Raw genomic sequence first — 18,573 nt, forward strand, 5'->3', positions numbered from 1 at the left:
TTTTTTCAATTTTCTGCAGATGATCTTAATTCCCTTAAAAAACTCAAAGAAGCATATGTTTTCACTTGTTGTTGACAAAGTCAGCTCCAATTTTCCATCTGTTGTAAAAAACTTTATGCCACTGTTATGAAATCTGAATTAGAAAAAACTACTACTTATAAATGTTCCATACTAAATGAATCTTCCATCATAAAAAAATTCTTTTGCTGCCTACAAACTCATGATATTACCCTGTCCTATCCATTTATCCTATCTTTATACAATTCCCAAATTCCACAAAACATCTGTTTCTTTTCGTTTTATCTTTTCTGCCACTAACACCATTGGAAAAAAATCGCAGTGTTAAACTTGAATTTTATCTTAAAACGATTTTAAACCAACTTAAGCTCTGTCAAGAGAAATGGTATTGGATAATCGATAACAGCAATGATGTGATCAAATTACTTAATATGCTCAACATCTTTCATCTAGAAACATTTGATTTTGAAAATCTGTTTACCAACATTTCATTCAATGAACTACAATTTACAGTTACTGAACTTTTTAAAACTGTCAATACTTCACTCAATATTAATGATGATTTCTTTCTTAAACTTTTCAAATTTTGTATCTTTAACAACTATTTCAAAAATGGCATTTCTTGCTTTCAATAAATTAATGGTATTGCTATGGGTGCTAACTTTAGTTCTACCCTAGTTAACTTTTTTCTTTTATTTTATGAAAGAAAATTTTCTATTGATAATCCTAGTACTACACTTTTTTGTTGCACATATATTGATGATTTATTATGTATCAACTACTCCAACTTTTCTGAACTCAGCAAAAATATTTATCATAATTCCCTCACATTAAAAAAGACTAGTTCCAATAGTAACATTTTTAACTTCCTTGACATTAAAATAAATATTGCCTTCAACTGTGAAACCACTATTGATGATAAAAGAAGCGAATTTCAATTCAAAGTTAACTGTCTGCAAAGTTTTTCTTCTTGCCTCAGTAAAAAAGTTTTTATTGGCATCATTGTTTCGCAAGCTATCAGAATCAAAGAATCTGCAGCACGATTACAGTATTCAACCATGAAATTAATCTACTTAAAAATAAACTACTTGAAAACCATTTCCCAAATAATCTCGTAAATAATATTTTCTCTAGCATAGCCTTTAACCAACACTTTGCTTCACTGTAACTGTCTTACTTTTCATATGTATGATTTTTCTGGAGTAAACCACATGCTTGGACTCCAGTTGATGATGTTTTTTGAATTAAGTTTTTCAGTCAACCTGGAATGTCCAAGGAACATTCATTGCATTTTGGCGTGCTATTAACCAAACTTGGGCCCCTGGAGACACTTTATGCGATTGGTTCCAGAGCTCTTTCCAGAGGTCAAGTTGTTAAACTTACACAGTTCAGAACTCACTGGAAGAAGAGCTTTTAGGAGTGACAACCAACGAGGATACTGACTGCGGTGACATACAACCAAAAACGTTCACATTGAAAATTTTGAGCCATTCCTAGGCAATAGAAATCATCATTCTGATTTGTTAGTGAAGGAACATTCTATCATGGAAATGACGCAAGTGATCATGGATGCATTAATGCTCTGCAAAGAATTACAGAGAAAAACTCATAATGACTACCAAAAGACTATCATAGCCAGCTCTTCTTTATAAACAGAACACGAAATTAGTTTATGTTTTCTTTATGCATGTTTTGCAGAAAAATTGATATAAGTACACATTAAACTTATTATACAATTAGTCATCACTAGAATGAAGTATTTTTTTTATCTACAGAAACTAACCCCTATCTTAACACTACTATTAGGTCTCAATTTACGCGGCATTTCCCTGGAGCGTAACCCCCGCGTAAAACAAGGTTCTACTTTATTGAAAACAATAGATTATATTAGTATTACATTTTTAAAATAATGCATCACGAAAAATTATTGTATCAAGTACTAACGGCAGTAATCTAGATTTTAAGAAAGTTATTATTTTCCTATTCAGAAAAAACAGCAAATATTGAAAAGTCTGAAGAAAAAAAGTATACCTAGAAACTTGAAGTAATTTTTCAAGCATCGCTGAAAAGCTTGAAAAATTCGGACACATAAATCATTAAAGAACGTGTAAAAATTACCATGTTCAGAAATGCAAAACTTGTTGCTAGGAGTATATATAATGAAATTATACTGGACTGTTATGTAAGATATTTTTTCACTAGACCAGTAGTATTCAATAATACTAATATTTTCAGCAAAACACAGCCAAGAATAGTTTGAAAAGTACTAGATATGTGACTACTTTAAAAATATATTTAAAAAAAGAGTATTAATATTCCCTTTGTATTTACATTTTTGCAAGTTACTTTTATTTCATTGAAAGTAAACAGTTTAAACTTACGTCCCCATCAGAGTTTCCTAGAGCAGAATTCAAAATAAAATCGGTAGGGGCAATGACATCAACTAAGGATACAGCTTCGTCCTTTAAATCAGCACATAATGATAGTATGTTTTCCTTGATGACTGTATTTGGAATTTCCCCGGAAATATAACCACCTGAAAGATTTTAAAACTTATGATTTGTGATAGTCAAGATAAAAGAAAATACTATGTTATAAATGATTTACACTAAAACAAGATAGTCTATTTTTTTCTGTCATTTGTTTATTGTACAGTAATATAATTTAGAATTTTGAAAATGTAAGTATTTTAGTTTTAGTCAACATCTAGTTTATTATGTAAAATTTCTAAGTTAATGTTAAAAGCTATATCTAGTTAATAAGAGGTGAAAGTTGAAGGCTCTATTAAAATACTAAATGTATCTTAGCTCTTGTTTAAGTTCAAACTTCTTGGACTAATATTTTTTAAAAGCATTTAATTTTATATAAAATTATACTGAAAAATAATATTGTTAAGAATTCTGTAAAAAGTAATTATTATTTTGATCAATGTTCCATTAATTTTCATCCAAAATTATCGTAGTAACTTAACCTGTAAATAGTTTCTTATAATGAATCTACAACCCCCCAACATTCGAATTAAGCATATGGCCCCCTGATAAGATTTGTGAATGGAATAAAAAGAAAACATCAGAGAAAGAAATCAAAGCACTGCTTTAAGTATTGTAACATTGTGGAGACTTCTCTAGGATTATAAATAGCTGGGCATCTTGTGACTGGGGGAGAGTTAGTCTGCTTTTTTTAACCGTCAGCACCTTGTGCTGGAGCTCTGGGATTGTGAAGTCTATGCGCTGTGTTTTCCTTATTTTGGTGTAAATATGTGTGCTACCGTTGAGTTTACAGTGTTAATTGATATTTGCCTAGTTGCTATGGTTACTTTAGCAGTTGTTAACTAGATTTCTTGTACATTGGTGTAAATAATTCTCCTATGTTTTTCTCAAGAACTGTGTCGTTATTTAAATAATTTCTTGAAGTGGCCGCTCATAACAATATTTTAGTCCATCTATATCTCTCTATCTATCTACACTTACATACACCCAAAATAAAAGAGGCCAGGATATAATACTCTATAGCTCCAAAATTGTACAAGAGTTTATATCATATTTTCCAAAACCAACTTTTAATTTTTCCAAATCAGAAATTGATTGTTTTAAAATTCAGACTAAACTGTAGTACAAGAACTATCTGGTGACATAAATTACTTCAAATTAAATGAGAAAAATCAAAATGGTTATCATCCATGATAATAATAATTTTGTATCTTAAAAACTAATTAAAATAAAGTAAAACATAAAAAAGTACACTATTTTTATGAGTTTAAACTGATATTCATCCAAAAAAAAGTCTCAATTTCTTCAAAAATATTATTTAAAATGTTATTCCCAAAGGATCTTCAATAAATTTACTTGCTTGCTACGAAAATAGCGATTAGGCACAGAATTTTAAAAATAATTTTGTTTAGGAATTGTTTTGGCACAAATAGCGCAACAAAGAAAGTAATGCCATTATCTATATGAAAGTATCTCTATGCTCATTTATCTATCTAAATTTAAATTTGTAGAAAATACTTCATAAAATATACATTAAACCAGCGCTTAATAAAAGTCTTTCAGCATTGTAGTAGGTGAATTCCAGCGGTAACGGCAGGACAGTTTGAGCAAAAAAATCGATGTATTTCTATCCGTGATCATATCAAAATATATATTTTTTCAAAAAACTGATGCATAGACTTTTATACACATCATAGTAAGTTGCTAAAAAAGTTAAAGCCAGAAATTTTTTGCCAGTAACTTTTTTTTAAAATGAAATTTAAAAAACGGTCACGGAAGGACATTTTTGTGACCTGATTTTCACGCGATCATGTTCTCCCCAATTGTTCAGGCAAACTATAAAAGGGAAAATTCTATAAAAATTAGAGCACATACGGGAGTGTTCATTCATTACAATTTCACTGTAATAGAAGGACAAGAAGTCATAATCAATTTAACGTGGTAAATTTCAACTTACAAACATTTATTCAGCTAATACAGCAGTCTGAAACAATGACATCTAATACCTGAGTCATCTGTTACAATTCTGAATTCTTGAAATACTCAAAAATATTATCAGAATCCATAGACATGTATCTTCTTTGTCAGGGAATACAAAGATCTCATTCCCACGTTATTATGCATTCTCAAACAAGAAATTTTTACTCCTTCATCTTCTATATGAAGTACCTGTCCAACATTGCACTTTGTTAATATCTTTCCCTTCCATTCAACTAACAAAACTTGTCCAAATGTTGTGAATCCTTTCGAATATTCTCATTATTTGATACTTTTGATTCAGCTGTATCTTCTTTTTAATATTATTTATAACTGTTGGTCTGTTGACTGTCAGTCTGAAGTGAAATCTCCTTTGATTTGTTAAAATACTGATTTCATTCAATAACATAACTTGTTACAGGGTTCTAATAGTGCATATTTTTTGTGTCAGGATGAGAATGGATATTGCTCCATTTTTTTGAAAATTGATCTTTGAATTCACTGATCTCTTTGAAGTATGTTTAACGGTTGAACTAATGCTCTCAACAGTCCTTTCATGTGAATTGTGTTAAAAAATCTGAAAAAAGTTTCAATATTGTATTGTTCCAATATAAATATCAAGTTTGTAAGCAAATATTTCTGCTCAAATTGACTAGTCATATCACAAACATGTGATACCAAAATGATTTTCACATGCTTAGGAATTTTGAAGTATAGTTTTAATGGTTTTTATCACATACAATAGAATAAAAAAAAATCACAACATTTTTTTTTAAATAAATAAAAGTTCATTTTTTAAATGAAAGCACACATAATTTTTGTACAAATATTACTTATATATGTTTTAAATGTGACTACTAAATTTAAATATTAGTTTGTTTTCCACTAGCGTTCTAAAATTTTACCCTGTATCAGCTTATAGATAAATGTCCTTCCGTTACCATATTTTTTTGTCCTTCCATTACCATTAAAAACCATGTACATTAAATCTATATTAAAATCCTAATTGAGCATCTTTGACAAGGAACATAATTCTGCTGTGCACAAAAAAAAAAAAGAAAGAAAAAAAACATTAGTTTTTATATTCAATAGGTTCTTGGTGAACTAACCGAGATGTAGTATTTTGGTAACGGAAGGACATCAAACTGTCACCTTAGTATTAAACCTATTTCACGGTTGAAAAAAGAGAAATTTTAATTTATTTACCGAAAAGTTTAACTAGACATTCAAAAGGTAAAAGTTAACCTAAATATTATATGCTGATAACAAGTATTTTGAAATTACAGAATGTAACAAAAAAAAGAGATTTTTTGCTCTGTAAAAACAAAGAGAAAACTTGATTTTGCACTTGATTTCCTGAAAGTCATCAAACTATTGGGAAAAAACAGGTTAAGATTAAAGAAATTCATTTATTTCTGAAGAGAATGGTATATGGAAAGTGATAGAATATTAATTTTTAAACTTCAAGTGTCAAGTCTCCTTTTTCCTGGAATTCACCAATATTCGAGTTTTTCATATTGGAGCACAATGCTGAAGGGAAAAAATGATAAATAAACAAAATAAACAAAAATAAATAATAATTATAATAAATAAATAAACAACCAAAATTGCAAATAAACAAATAAATAAACAAAAAATAAATAAATGAATAAACAAATCTGCCATAGTAAATAAATTAATATAACAAAACATTAAAGAACTATTTTTTAAATTAATTTATCAAAAAGGCAGGCCTCAAGTGCACAACTTTAGCACAAATCTACAGCTGTGTACTAAATTTCACCTTTCTCTGGACCTTTACCATTTTCTCACATCGCACGCTGCAAATATAAACAACTTCACAAACAAACAAACTTCTCATTTTATTATATGTTTAGGTTGTATTTTACTACTTGTAGTAAAGGCATTAATCATATGCATAAATATTTTCATATTATTGGAAAATAGTAATTTATGAGAATAAGAAGTAAACATATTGTCATACCAGCATAGAGAATAGCTAAGTGTTTGTCAATGCTCCAAAGACCATATAAACTTCCCAGCTTTTCAAGCACAAATTTAATGGATGAGTTTGCTTCTTCAGATTTAATTAATTTAGTGAACCTTTTCAATGCAACAAGCTGAAATTATACAGAAAATGCACTTGCTTAAATTAAAAAATTGATTAAAGAAGATATAAAAAATGCATGTCATTTGTTTGAAGACATGCAAAAAAAGGCTATAGTAGTGGGATTTTGAATCCTTGTTTATAAGACACTAGAAAATTACTCGAAATGGTATGACGGGTTGACGGGTGCAAATTGCTTCTGTATTAGAAAGATTTCCCATCAAAGTTGATGCACTACAACAGATATATACTAGAGAGAAACTTTTAACATTGATTTAAAAAATTCATATTTTTCAGGACAGGATATACATTTAAAATTTACAATGTTATAATAGTTCTTTATTTGGTTATATTTTCAATAATTGAGACTTTGTACATTGATAACAAATAAAAATAGCATGAGAGTACAGTGAAATTTCTGTTAGTTGAACTTCAATAAGTCGAAGTGAATATTGATTCCCGTCTAACTGAATGGAGAGTTAATGTTATTTATTTTCGATAAGCTGAATTTTGTTAAGTCAAAATATTAGATAAGTTGAATGTTATTTCATAACAAGTCCAAGTTTCCGTGCTAACATAACTCTATATGTCGATTTTTTTTTGCTCCCCAAAAAGTATGAACAAAAAATAAATAAATAAATAAATTGGTGCCATTGCATTGCGCCAAAAGGCATCTAGACAAATTGGATTTAATAAATCTCTGTTACAGATCATTTGCAAAAAATTTGGCATTTTTTTTTTTCTTTTTTAAATTTTGTTTACTTTATTTCTTTTGGTAGAGAAGAAAAAAGCTCTGATTCAGTGCATCCCAAAAATGGGATAAGAAATATTACAGATGGGGCATGTATATACCAAATTATGGAGTAATTTAAAATTTTAAGCTACCAAAAAAAAACGAGTTAATTAGATTGTGGCGTAGCAAAGAGGAATGCATTGAAGTTTGATGTACCTCCAAGTTTTCAACAATTCTAAAAATCGAAAAATTGTTTCCATTGGCAGTTTAAAGAAAAAAAAAACCTGCAAGAAAAGCAGCAGATATATTGCAAGTTTTCATAGAATCCTGTCTGAATTTTAGACTCCCTCTTTGATATTTTAAAAGTATCTAAGGACTCTATTTAATGAAAGAACAAATTTCTGCTGAAAGCAATGTTTGATAACAGATTTTTTTTTTCAATATCTTTTTTTCTTTTGGTAAGTAAAAATTGTTATATCCTACATAAAATTATAAATTTGTTTTCCAATCTATACAAACTCTTGAATTTATAGAATTATGTTATACAATAATTTTATACAATAATTATGTCAAATCTACATCGTCACTTCAGAGCATCAGTAAGACATCCAAGGAATAACAATAATATATCCTACTGTTGCTATGAGGCGAGGATATTATTTTTTATATATATTACTGTATCACTTTTTTGCTCATATTATAAATTTAAGGAGCTTGTTTTATTGTTGATATTTTATTTTGTTGTATTTTTTTTTTTACATTCCCTGCAACTTTGACTTATCCAACTTATACTGTATACGCTGTAAATGGTTAGCTTGTATTATGTAATTAATTTATAATAGTTTAAGTTGACTTTAACAACATGTTTAGCCAAATATGCGTTTTGCCACATTGGCTTGAGCTGAAAACATTCTGCCACGTTATCTTGTCTCCTTTCAAAATCAAGTACTTCTCTGCTCCTGAAACAGTGCCAAAAATTACTATCAATTACAAAAAAAATTACTGAATTTTAAGTACTCCAACAATGAAATAATGCTATCATGCATGCTATGCCACAAATTTTATTGTTGGTGACATCAGAGCGTTATTCGATCACAAATGGTTATTTTTTATATGATTATATTGTCAATCTTAGTATGTTAATATATATACGTGTAAAGACTTATGACTAAAAAACCCACCTCAGAAGAAAATTCTGGCTGTGTGCAAGTGGTTCACAACATGTCTTTCAAAATCAGATGAAAATGCTCTGTATAATTTTTGTTTTTGCTAAAATTGCTTGCTTAATAGGAATTATTTTTGACTTTATAATATTGAAATGCAACTACTGCAAAGAATATTTTATTTAAGACTTAAAAGTTTGTAAATAATAAATCAAAGGGAGTACATTCTATAGGTGAGTAGTGCATGTTACATAATGAATAATTATGAAAATTTCCAACTGTATACATACAATATTGGCATTTGAAAATTTTAGTGTAGCTACAAAACTAATTAATTACCTGAAAGTATGCAATTGAAAGAGTATGGCAGGAATAAACTTGAGAATTGCATCTTGCTGTGAAAGCATTTTTGCTTTTATCTAATTCAGTTTGATACTTGGAAGCACTTTTTTGTAGTAGATAGCATACCAGCCACTCATACATTGAAATAATATCTATCAAAAAAGGTTAAATATTGAAAGAAAAACAAAATCACAATGAAATTGAAAAACGTATGGTTCAAATTTTAATACTCAGGAATTAAATTCGATTAATTTGAAGAAGTAAAGAACACAAAGATAAATATTTGGAATGCAAAATTTGATGTTCTATTTATTTTCATATTTCAGGATTACACAGAATATATAATGGGGTCATAGTGACTTCTCAATACATATTTGTATACACATATTTTATTTTTTTAAAATTGTTCTTACTTCATTTATTTATTTCCTTTTTCTTACCAATTTAGGTACAAAATTTTACATTGGCAGAAATGTTTGTTGTATTTCAATGCTACTGAAATAATTCTGTACAAATAACTCTCACATTCGCGATTTCGTCGCGAAAATTAAAACCTTGAGGAAAAAAAAGTGTTTACACAGTATTCACAGTGCATTATATGATAAATGGTTTTATATACATTTAAATAAAAATATAGTTGATGGTGAAAAATATTTAGCTTAAACAACATTCATGTATCACATGCATCTTGAAAGTTAAGGTAAATAGTGAGATGCAAATTGTGGATTAAATAGCATCAACAAAAAATACAGGGGGGGGGGAGGGTCCTTGTTCTTAGGGGTTAGGCACCCCTGCAGTTACCTAACAGCTTATGACACTTGAGCTTTACTTTGGTAAGCATGAGAAGAATTTGATATTATTTCCTACAAAGTGAAACCTCTTTGGTCCCATTCATGCATACATTACTAAAAAAGATGCACTGAATTTCTTGATTTGCATCGCTTTCTTTCAATGAAATCATTTTAAAAGATTTAATATGATTAACTAGCAGGAGTAAGTGCAACATGCACAAAAGCATAAAACTCTGTTTAAACTAAGAAAAGAAATGTTAAGTGTAAAAATCTAACTATTTCTTAAAGATAAAACAGTCCCTTTCCCATAGCTATGTGATAAAGATTTTGATTAGCGATAACTGAAGACGATGCCAAGCAGTACATATTTTTAAAGTTTATTTTAATTTTACTATAACTGTTTTTTTATTTCAGAAGCCCTAAGCATTTGAAAAATACTCAGCTTTTTAATTTAAGGAGCTCTAAGCATTTGGAAAATACTTGGCTTTTGCTCCTAAAGAATTCCTAATTGGTCTGTGCACAAACCCTGTATTTGCTCTTTTCCTGGGATACAAAAACTGAAAAATAAGCAAATCTTTACTAATAATAAAGCTCAAAGTCTCTCTGTCTGGATCTCTGTGACGCGCATAGCGCCTAGACCGTTCGGCAGATTTTCATGAAATTTGGCACAAAGTTAGTTTGCAGCATGGGGGTGTGCACCTCGAAGCGATTTTTCGAAAATTTGAGTTTGTTCTTCTTCTATTTCAATTTTAAGAACATTTTCCGGAGCAAAATTATCATAAGATGGACAAGTAAATTACGAAATTATCATGACGTAAAATGAGAGAGCGAATGAACATAGCCAATTGCCGAGAAAATGGTCATCCATTATTTGTAAATATACAGGTGAACCGAATGACCTAATTTTCAATTACGGGCAAAGTCGTGCGGGTACCCTTTGTGATTTAATAAATGAATACCTGAATATTCTACTACAGAGCTAGTAGAAGATGGTGAGTATCTTGTCTGTAAAATATCATCAATATTATTCAGGAACAACAAGTCACTTAAATGAGTGGGTATAGCTTCACCTAGATAATAAAATAAAATATCAAATGCTGTAAAATATCTTTTATAACATTTAAAATCAAGTAGAAATTTTATAATTTTTAATTTGTTTTCTTCACAAAATGGTTTCAATGATCCAGGACAAAATGAGTTGATTTAAGCAAGAAAGCACACAAAATTTTCAAAAGAAATCAAAAAGTAAAATATGAATGCGAAAATAGGATTTTTGTCCTTGCTGCACTAAACTGAAATTCAGTAGAAAAACAATTGAAGAGTGTTAGTCACAAACAAGATACGTGACTCTTACCTAAATTGTGATTGAGAGTGTATCTATATTTTAATCGTGCCAGGGAACCACATGAATTGTGGTATAATGAAAAAATATTAAATAGGTAGTAATCGAAAGGCATAGTGAAACCTTCTTTTTTAAAATGCATAAATTATTTGCCCTTGTCTCCCCATTATTGAGAAATGAGGTCTTAAAGTCTGTCAAACTGTTTTAAAAATTCTCCAAACTTAAAGACTTGGCAAGAAATAGAAGTACCAAGCGACTCCACAATTTGCTTGTGGCCGGACATCTATCTGTAAAGCATGCACAATGAATGCCTTCCATTTTTCATCAAAAACTGCCAAATTTGGCACTTTTTTCTAAAATTTCAGCGGATTTTAAGATCCCATAATTCAATGACAGGGAGACAAGGGCAATTGATATATGATCGAAAAAAACATGTTTTACTATGCTCCTTCATACTACAATGATTTATGAAGTAAATTAACCTACGATAAAAATAAAACAAAAACTAAAAGAACACTTTCCAAATTTTAAAAATTAGTAACTATTGAAATATAACTTTTAATTAGGAATTATATAACTTTTATCTATAGTTAATATTTTTAGTTACTTAATACGCATATTACAATTAATGACACACAACAAAACAGGCAGCAGAACACTGATACATGAGGAAACTTGTTAATGGGAACTCAGTCACATGATATATCTAATCAAGAATAAAAAGATGCTTAAAACTTTGAGGACAGTAAAACTAATGATACATACATAAAATAAGGACTATTTAAAATATTAAGTTGCACAAGAACGGAAGGTGCTTTCTATATGTGGTGAATACTACAAAGAAAACTGTTGGTACTCTTCACAGCAAAAAATATTTAATGAGTTGCTGCAAGTCTTACGGCATATAAAACGACAAACTGTTTTGGACACAACTAAAATCAACAGATAGAGCAGCGGTTCCCAACCATTAAGAAGAGATAAAATGGAGGGAGTGAAGACTTTCATTCATGAAACCAAGACCCCATTCTTCCCAAGTCACGTGATAGATTTTAAAGCAAAGCATTGGAAGAAATCAGGTCTCTTTTGCTTATTTCATGCAAAAGGTGTAAACCATTCGTCGTTGTTGAGTCATGTGACTTGGGATCTTTGGGTCAGCTTTTGCTAAGCCAATGATTGGACTTGCTCTCTCCATTTTCATTCCTGCTCTAAGTTCCCAACCCTTTTTTCCCTGCCAACCCCTTCCAAAATCAAAAAGTAATTCGCGAACCCCCTTGTGCAGTAATTATTAAGCAACAAGAAAAAAAAGTGCCCCCCCCCCCCACAAAACTTCAGAGAATTTTTTTAGTTTGATATTGCTCAGTAGTTCACAACAGAAGTGAAAACATAATTCCAAAGCACAGAAATACAGGCATTGCTACAAATTGAAATGATATTTAGATAATGAATGCAAAACAAACTCCATAAAAAACAAACCCTCTGGTTATTCTTTGTTAAGCTTCAGTCATTTTTTAAAGTATTCAAAATGGGGCTGTTGTGGAATAAATAAGCTCAAAGTTTAGATAAAATATCCGAGTTTTAGGCTTTCACTTGGTTTAGCATTTAATTTGCTTCTATATTTATCTTTCTATATCTTGAAAATCCTTTTCCAAAGGCAAACGTTGCCCAAAAGGGTAAAAAAAAAAAAAAAATTAAATATCTTTTTCTGACACAACAGTTCATTTATCTGCAAACTGAAGACAGAAGTAAATCAAAGAATGATTGTTTAAACTATTTTTGTCAGAACTGTATCAGATTAAAGAAATGATATTTTCCTAAGAGTAAAATTAGAACCTCTAAATTTATACATTCTTGAAAAGGACTTGAAATAGGTTAGCAAGTATACCAACACTTGCATCTAAATCCAAAAAGTGTCAAATGGACAAGAGACATATGAATAAATGATAGTAAAAAACAATTGACCTTCGTCCCGCTTGTGAAAATTAATGGAATCAAGTCAACTCCTTTACAAAATCACCTTTATTTACATCATTTAATTATAAAATCAAAATCACCACTTAGTATGCCCTCTCTTTTTGTCCAGCACCATTTTCACTCTACTGGTCATAGAGTCAACTAGAGTTTTGCACTTTTTTTTTTTTGAATTCTTGATCTCTAAACCATGCTTTTAGCAAAAAGCACAAATTATTTTTTCTTTTGTTGTGCAATCAGATTTTCACTCAATGTCACAGTTCAACATTCTTCCATGGAGAAATATCCATGTCTAACAAAAAGATAAAAAGTGACCAGATTGAGAAAAAACAGCAAAAATATGTAGAAATTTATAACACTTAAACAAAACACAATGTTTATGACACAAGAAACATAAAGTTACAGCGCCTAATCAACTGGTAGGCTAAACAGCTGTTATAAACAAAAATTGAACAACCTAAAAATTCAAAAATTAAAAATTCCCAACTTGATTCCATTAATTTGCACAAGGGTGTAGCATGTTAAAATTCCTCAATTACAATATTATTTTACCAAATGCACTTAAAACCTTTCACGAACCACCTGTTGGGAACCAATGAGATTAGTACAGTAAAAATAGGGGTCGGACCCAAACATCCAAAAAAAAAGGCTAAACCTGGTGCAAATTGTTTATTACCCTCCCAATAAGAACAGGTAAAAAGTCCCACCCCATTGCGAGTCGGGTTTCGGAATGGGGGACATCTAAAAATTGCTGCTTTGGGTATTTTTCCAGAATTTTTTGAGTAAATTTAAAGTGAGAATATTATGTCATACTAAATTCAAAAGCATAAAATTAAAGGTGTTTGCCCCCCAAGAGGGATGACATAACCCACCAATGCTACAGAGCCCCCTATCCCCGTAAAACGAAGTAGTACCCCCGAACCCCCTTCCATACATTTCATATAGGAATATTATTTAATGCAAAGTTGTTAAAGTTAGAAATCAAGTGCGTCTATCCTCCAAGTGCGATGATGCACTTCCTCCCAAAGCTACAGCACCCCCCCTCCCCCAAATAAAATGATACCTAAATCTCCCCCCCCCCTTCCATTTCAAGTAGAAGTATTATTTCATGCAAATCTAAAATGCATTAAATCAGGACTGTCCGCTCCATAATAACAGTAGCTCACCTCCCAAAACGAAATTATATACTAAAAATCCCCTCCCCCTCTGATGGCGCACATTTGATTAAATGGTCAAAAAAATTACACTGAACTGTTTTTTGGCTTCAAATGATTTCTCCTAAGCTTGCAACAAAAAGTCTTCATTATCAAGATCTTTTTTGGAATCTAGATCCTCAGCAAATCGTTATTGTTGCAGCTATGTCTAACACAGTTTGTGCATATAATCGAACACTTGAGTCCACTTTCAGACTTTTCAAACATTTACTATATCCAATGAACCCCTCAGAGGAAGCACAAGATTTGAGGCGCAAAAAGTCTTCTAGAGCAGAAGGCTTGGCTGTTGTAATAGGACGCAGATTATATTTCTGTGGTGCTTTCTATGTACCCATCAAAAATGACACTAGCTTTCCCATACTTACAAGTGACCTATACACTGCATTGCAGGCATATTTCCTTGAAGCTTGCAGATCATGGGTGCCCATATGCGAAATTGTAAGGGGGGGGGGCTCAGATATTTTAACCATGGTTTAGCAGGATATTTTCCCCATGGAAACCGATTTCTGGACAGATTAGAGTCATTAAAATTTGACATTTTTAATAACTTATTCATTAAGGGCTGGAGAAGAAATGTTTTTACATTTTTGACAGAAAAAAGTACTAAAAACAAGAAAGTTCTAATTTCAAAGGGGGGGGGCTCAAGCCCCCCCTTGCCCCCCTATATGGGCGCCCTTATTGCAGATCATTACCAAAAAATATGATCGACCAGGTATCTTCCATCTATTACATATGAGGCAGTGAGAAGCAAAGGGATGTATGTGGCAAAATTAAAAATTTGGAAATAACCAGTACAAATGGTAGATGAACCTTTCCTCTGTCTTGGGGCAAGAGATGGTGCTAGTCGACCTGGTAGTTGCTGCTATACAGCATGATTAAAAAAAAACAATGAAAGCCTACCTAGGATGTTATCTTTAAACGCGTTTTACTCAAAACTTGAAAATGTCCACTTACATCCCTTTGCTTTTCACTGTTTCATATATGACACCAGCTGTTTTTTTCTGTGATGGTGGATGAATCTTTTGCTTCAGATAATAGCACTTTGACGATACAGGATTTCTTTCCTTCTGAAACCAGATTCATCGAATACTAATGGAAACATAACTCGTACTAGAAGTTTTTAGCAATTTGTTATTCCATCTTTACTGTTCATACCATTCGGTGTAAAAGATGGTTTGGGCTTACACATCTTTACAGATAGTAATTACTCTCGTAACAGAAGCTGAAGACATAACTGCTTGCCTCCTTTGCAAAGAAATGCCACCAAATTGTTTGCCTTTAATATCCCTTAATGTTACTACCCCAACGTTAAAGGCCTCATCACAACTCACCTTATCATCAGCGACCGACCAGTATCAACGAGCAATACCACTACCAACTTCAGTCAATACACCTAGAGAGGGAAGAAACTTCTGGTGGCTTTAGAAACGGATTGTGATCTCCAAACTGGTAGACAAAAAGGTGTAAATATTTAGCATTCTACTGTTGTAGTGCTCATTGCTCTCATCAAGACTTGTTCTATCGTTAAATCACTACAGGTTCTGGACCACCTGAATTTGTCACTTTGTTAGATCGTTGGATAACTGATGTTTTAGCTGATGTTTGATGTGATCAAATTTTTTTTATCGCATAATGTACTCTAAAGTTTCAGATAGTGTTGCAAGTACATGTGCGCATATTTAGAATAATTCACATAACCTGCTGCATAAAAGAGAGAAAGCTTGGTGTTTGCAAATGAGAACCCCCACTGACTTAAAGGTTGCAGAATTGCAGCATTGCCCGTCTCATTATTACCAATTTCGGTTTGCCCCCCCCCCCCCCCCCCTCTTACGGTGATGGCAAAAGATTATAGAAAAGTTGAAGTAAATTAAGAAGGAGAAAATACTTTAGTCAATTTGGACTTTTTTATGCTGCACAGGAATTTGGTTTTCCAGCCCTCTAAACAGTTTAATAACTCCAGTCACAAATAATTTGGTTACTGAGCTCGCTTAGATCTTTTAGAATTATCCTTTTAACATAACTATATCATTGTGGGGCATTTTGCACTTAGGAAGAGTTGAAATCAGGGAAATTTTTTCGTAAATTTAACTGCAATCGTTGCTTTTAGAATGCAAATTCAGGGTCCCCCCCCCCAAAAAAAAAAGCGATGACGCACCCCTTAAGTGTGACGGAGTACCCATCCAGAATAAAAGCCCTCAAAAAAAGAAAGAAGTACCCCTTGAAAAAACTGCCTTAAAAATTCCAATGACGCAAATCTGCTACATAGAACCCGCCCCATTCCCCCTCTCCCCCACCTGTGCACTCTTGTTAATTAGAATTTTTTTCTGTGAGAGTTTATTATTTTACTATTATAGAGTGGTTTCTGCGCGGTTTGAGAACTTTTTTTAAGTAATAGAAATTATTTTTATTTAAATAGAGGATTATTTCTTCCCCCCCCCCTTCCCCCCAAAACCTGACGCGCAAAGTGCTGGGACTTTTTACCCCTTCTTGCTGGAAGGGTAAGAAGTAATTTGCAACAGGTTTCATCTCTTTTTTTTTTTTTTGAATGTTTGGGTTTGGCCATTTTTTGGCCTAATTTTACTGTGCTAGATAGAGTATAAGTAGGTATAAGTACACAGCTACTGGATACATACCAGCATTTTTCTTTTTTATGATGTTCAGCAAATAGTTACTTGTTTGTTGCAAGATCACGTTATTATCACCTTCATACGTGCAATTTGCATCATTATTGTTCCTTAAATTCCCAAAACCAGAAGCTGTAATAGAAAATTTTGTTTAATTATCAATTGAAAGAAAACAATCATCATATAACATAAAGGAAACTATTTCAAATACAGTCGAACCTCGTTAAACCGCCAACCTAAGTGACGAAACAAAAGTGGGCAGAAAGCGAGTGTGGTGGTTTAACGAGTTTCCCCCAATCCTGCACAAATGCATGTTTTGCTGAAAATGTATTGGAAAGCATATATTTGTCATTTCAAGTAAGCCTTGGAAAAAAACAGCACATGGTTTTCCTGCATTGTGTCACCAACAATTCTTTGGCTACCCCACCCCCACCCCCACAGCATTAGAAATATTATTAGCAATAAATTGGTGACTTGAGAATTTATTTTTATTCTGAAACACCCAAATTAGATTTTTTCGTGCATGTTTAAGATTGCTTTCGACATCTTGGTAAAATGAAGACAAAGAATACTATGTTACAGAATCAAGATACATACTGTTGTTTGCTGAAGTCTGCATACAATGTCAATTATTGATTAAGCTCCCCCCTCCCCCCTCCAGACAGAAGAAGATGGGGGGATAACTAACAAATCTTTCATAGCTGAGCAGTGAAATGCTAAGATGAAAAGGTTGAAAGTGGTGGGATGGCATATAAGATCAAGTTAAAAATTCATAGAGATGCTGGAAACAATGCTTCTTGGAGACTGAGTGCAGCAGGCAGCGAATTAAACAGACGAAAGAGATAAGATAGCTGGATACTTACCTGGTGTACCTAGTGGCTAATCTAGGTGCATTTGTATAGGGCTTAGTGGATTACACAATAATGGTAGACTCTCGCTATAACGCGATTCGACTTACCCAAAGTGACTGTAATGTAAGGTTTTCAATGCGAAATGAATTTTAGTGCTAAGGGAAATTCCTCGCCCACAACACAAACATTTTTTGGATGAGAATCCTAGGATATAAGTAAAAACTTTACTATTGGCTACTAAATGTTGGATTCATGAATGGACTTTTATCCCTTAAGCATCCTTATTGTCCCAAATATATATATATATATATATATATATATCCCAATTGTCCCTTCAGCTATGACTGCATTTCAGAATATTATCCCATACTGGCTGTTCTATGAACAGTTAACTTTTACAATTTTCTGAACACTGGTCAAATGCAAATGAGAATTAAACAACCTTTCAAATACCCATGGCCACCACAAGCTTCCCTGCATTCTTGAATAGCATCTCTAGCCATCCATCCAGCCAATGCTTTACCACAACAGCTCAAAGCATGTATATAAGTCCTCGTTTCTTCCTGAAATGGTTTAATATGTTATTATTTCAGGAACTGATGTTCTACAGCAATCTGCTATTTGGTGACCATTCAGTAAAACAGTTTATGCAATCCTTTTGGTACAATTCAATACAATAAGCCCTAAGCATTGCATTCCCTATTATTAATATTATATTTCGCTATTTAATTTTACTTAAAGGAAAAAACAACAACATTCTATGCTGACATTATACTAAAACTGTGAACATACTCAGCATTAAGTAGTACCTGCAACTAAAAGCGCTAATGTTCGGGATATGTTATAGTTCTTTTTGGGATTTCTGTCATCAAATTTAGGTTATTGCTTGTTTCCATTCCAGATACAACATTTTAAGTGTACTTCACATAAAAAATCTAATAAATAAAAATTACA

At 31.8% G+C, this 18,573-nt stretch overlaps 1 pseudogene; it reads right to left on the reverse strand.

The window, feature by feature from the left end:
• LOC129223981 (peroxisomal acyl-coenzyme A oxidase 3-like) overlaps positions 1–18,573 on the reverse strand; it is a 51,778-nt pseudogene that overhangs the window by 1,920 nt on the left and 31,285 nt on the right.

This window comes from Uloborus diversus, chromosome 1 (genome assembly GCF_026930045.1).
Source record: "Uloborus diversus isolate 005 chromosome 1, Udiv.v.3.1, whole genome shotgun sequence".
Lineage (NCBI taxonomy): Eukaryota > Metazoa > Arthropoda > Arachnida > Araneae > Uloboridae > Uloborus > Uloborus diversus.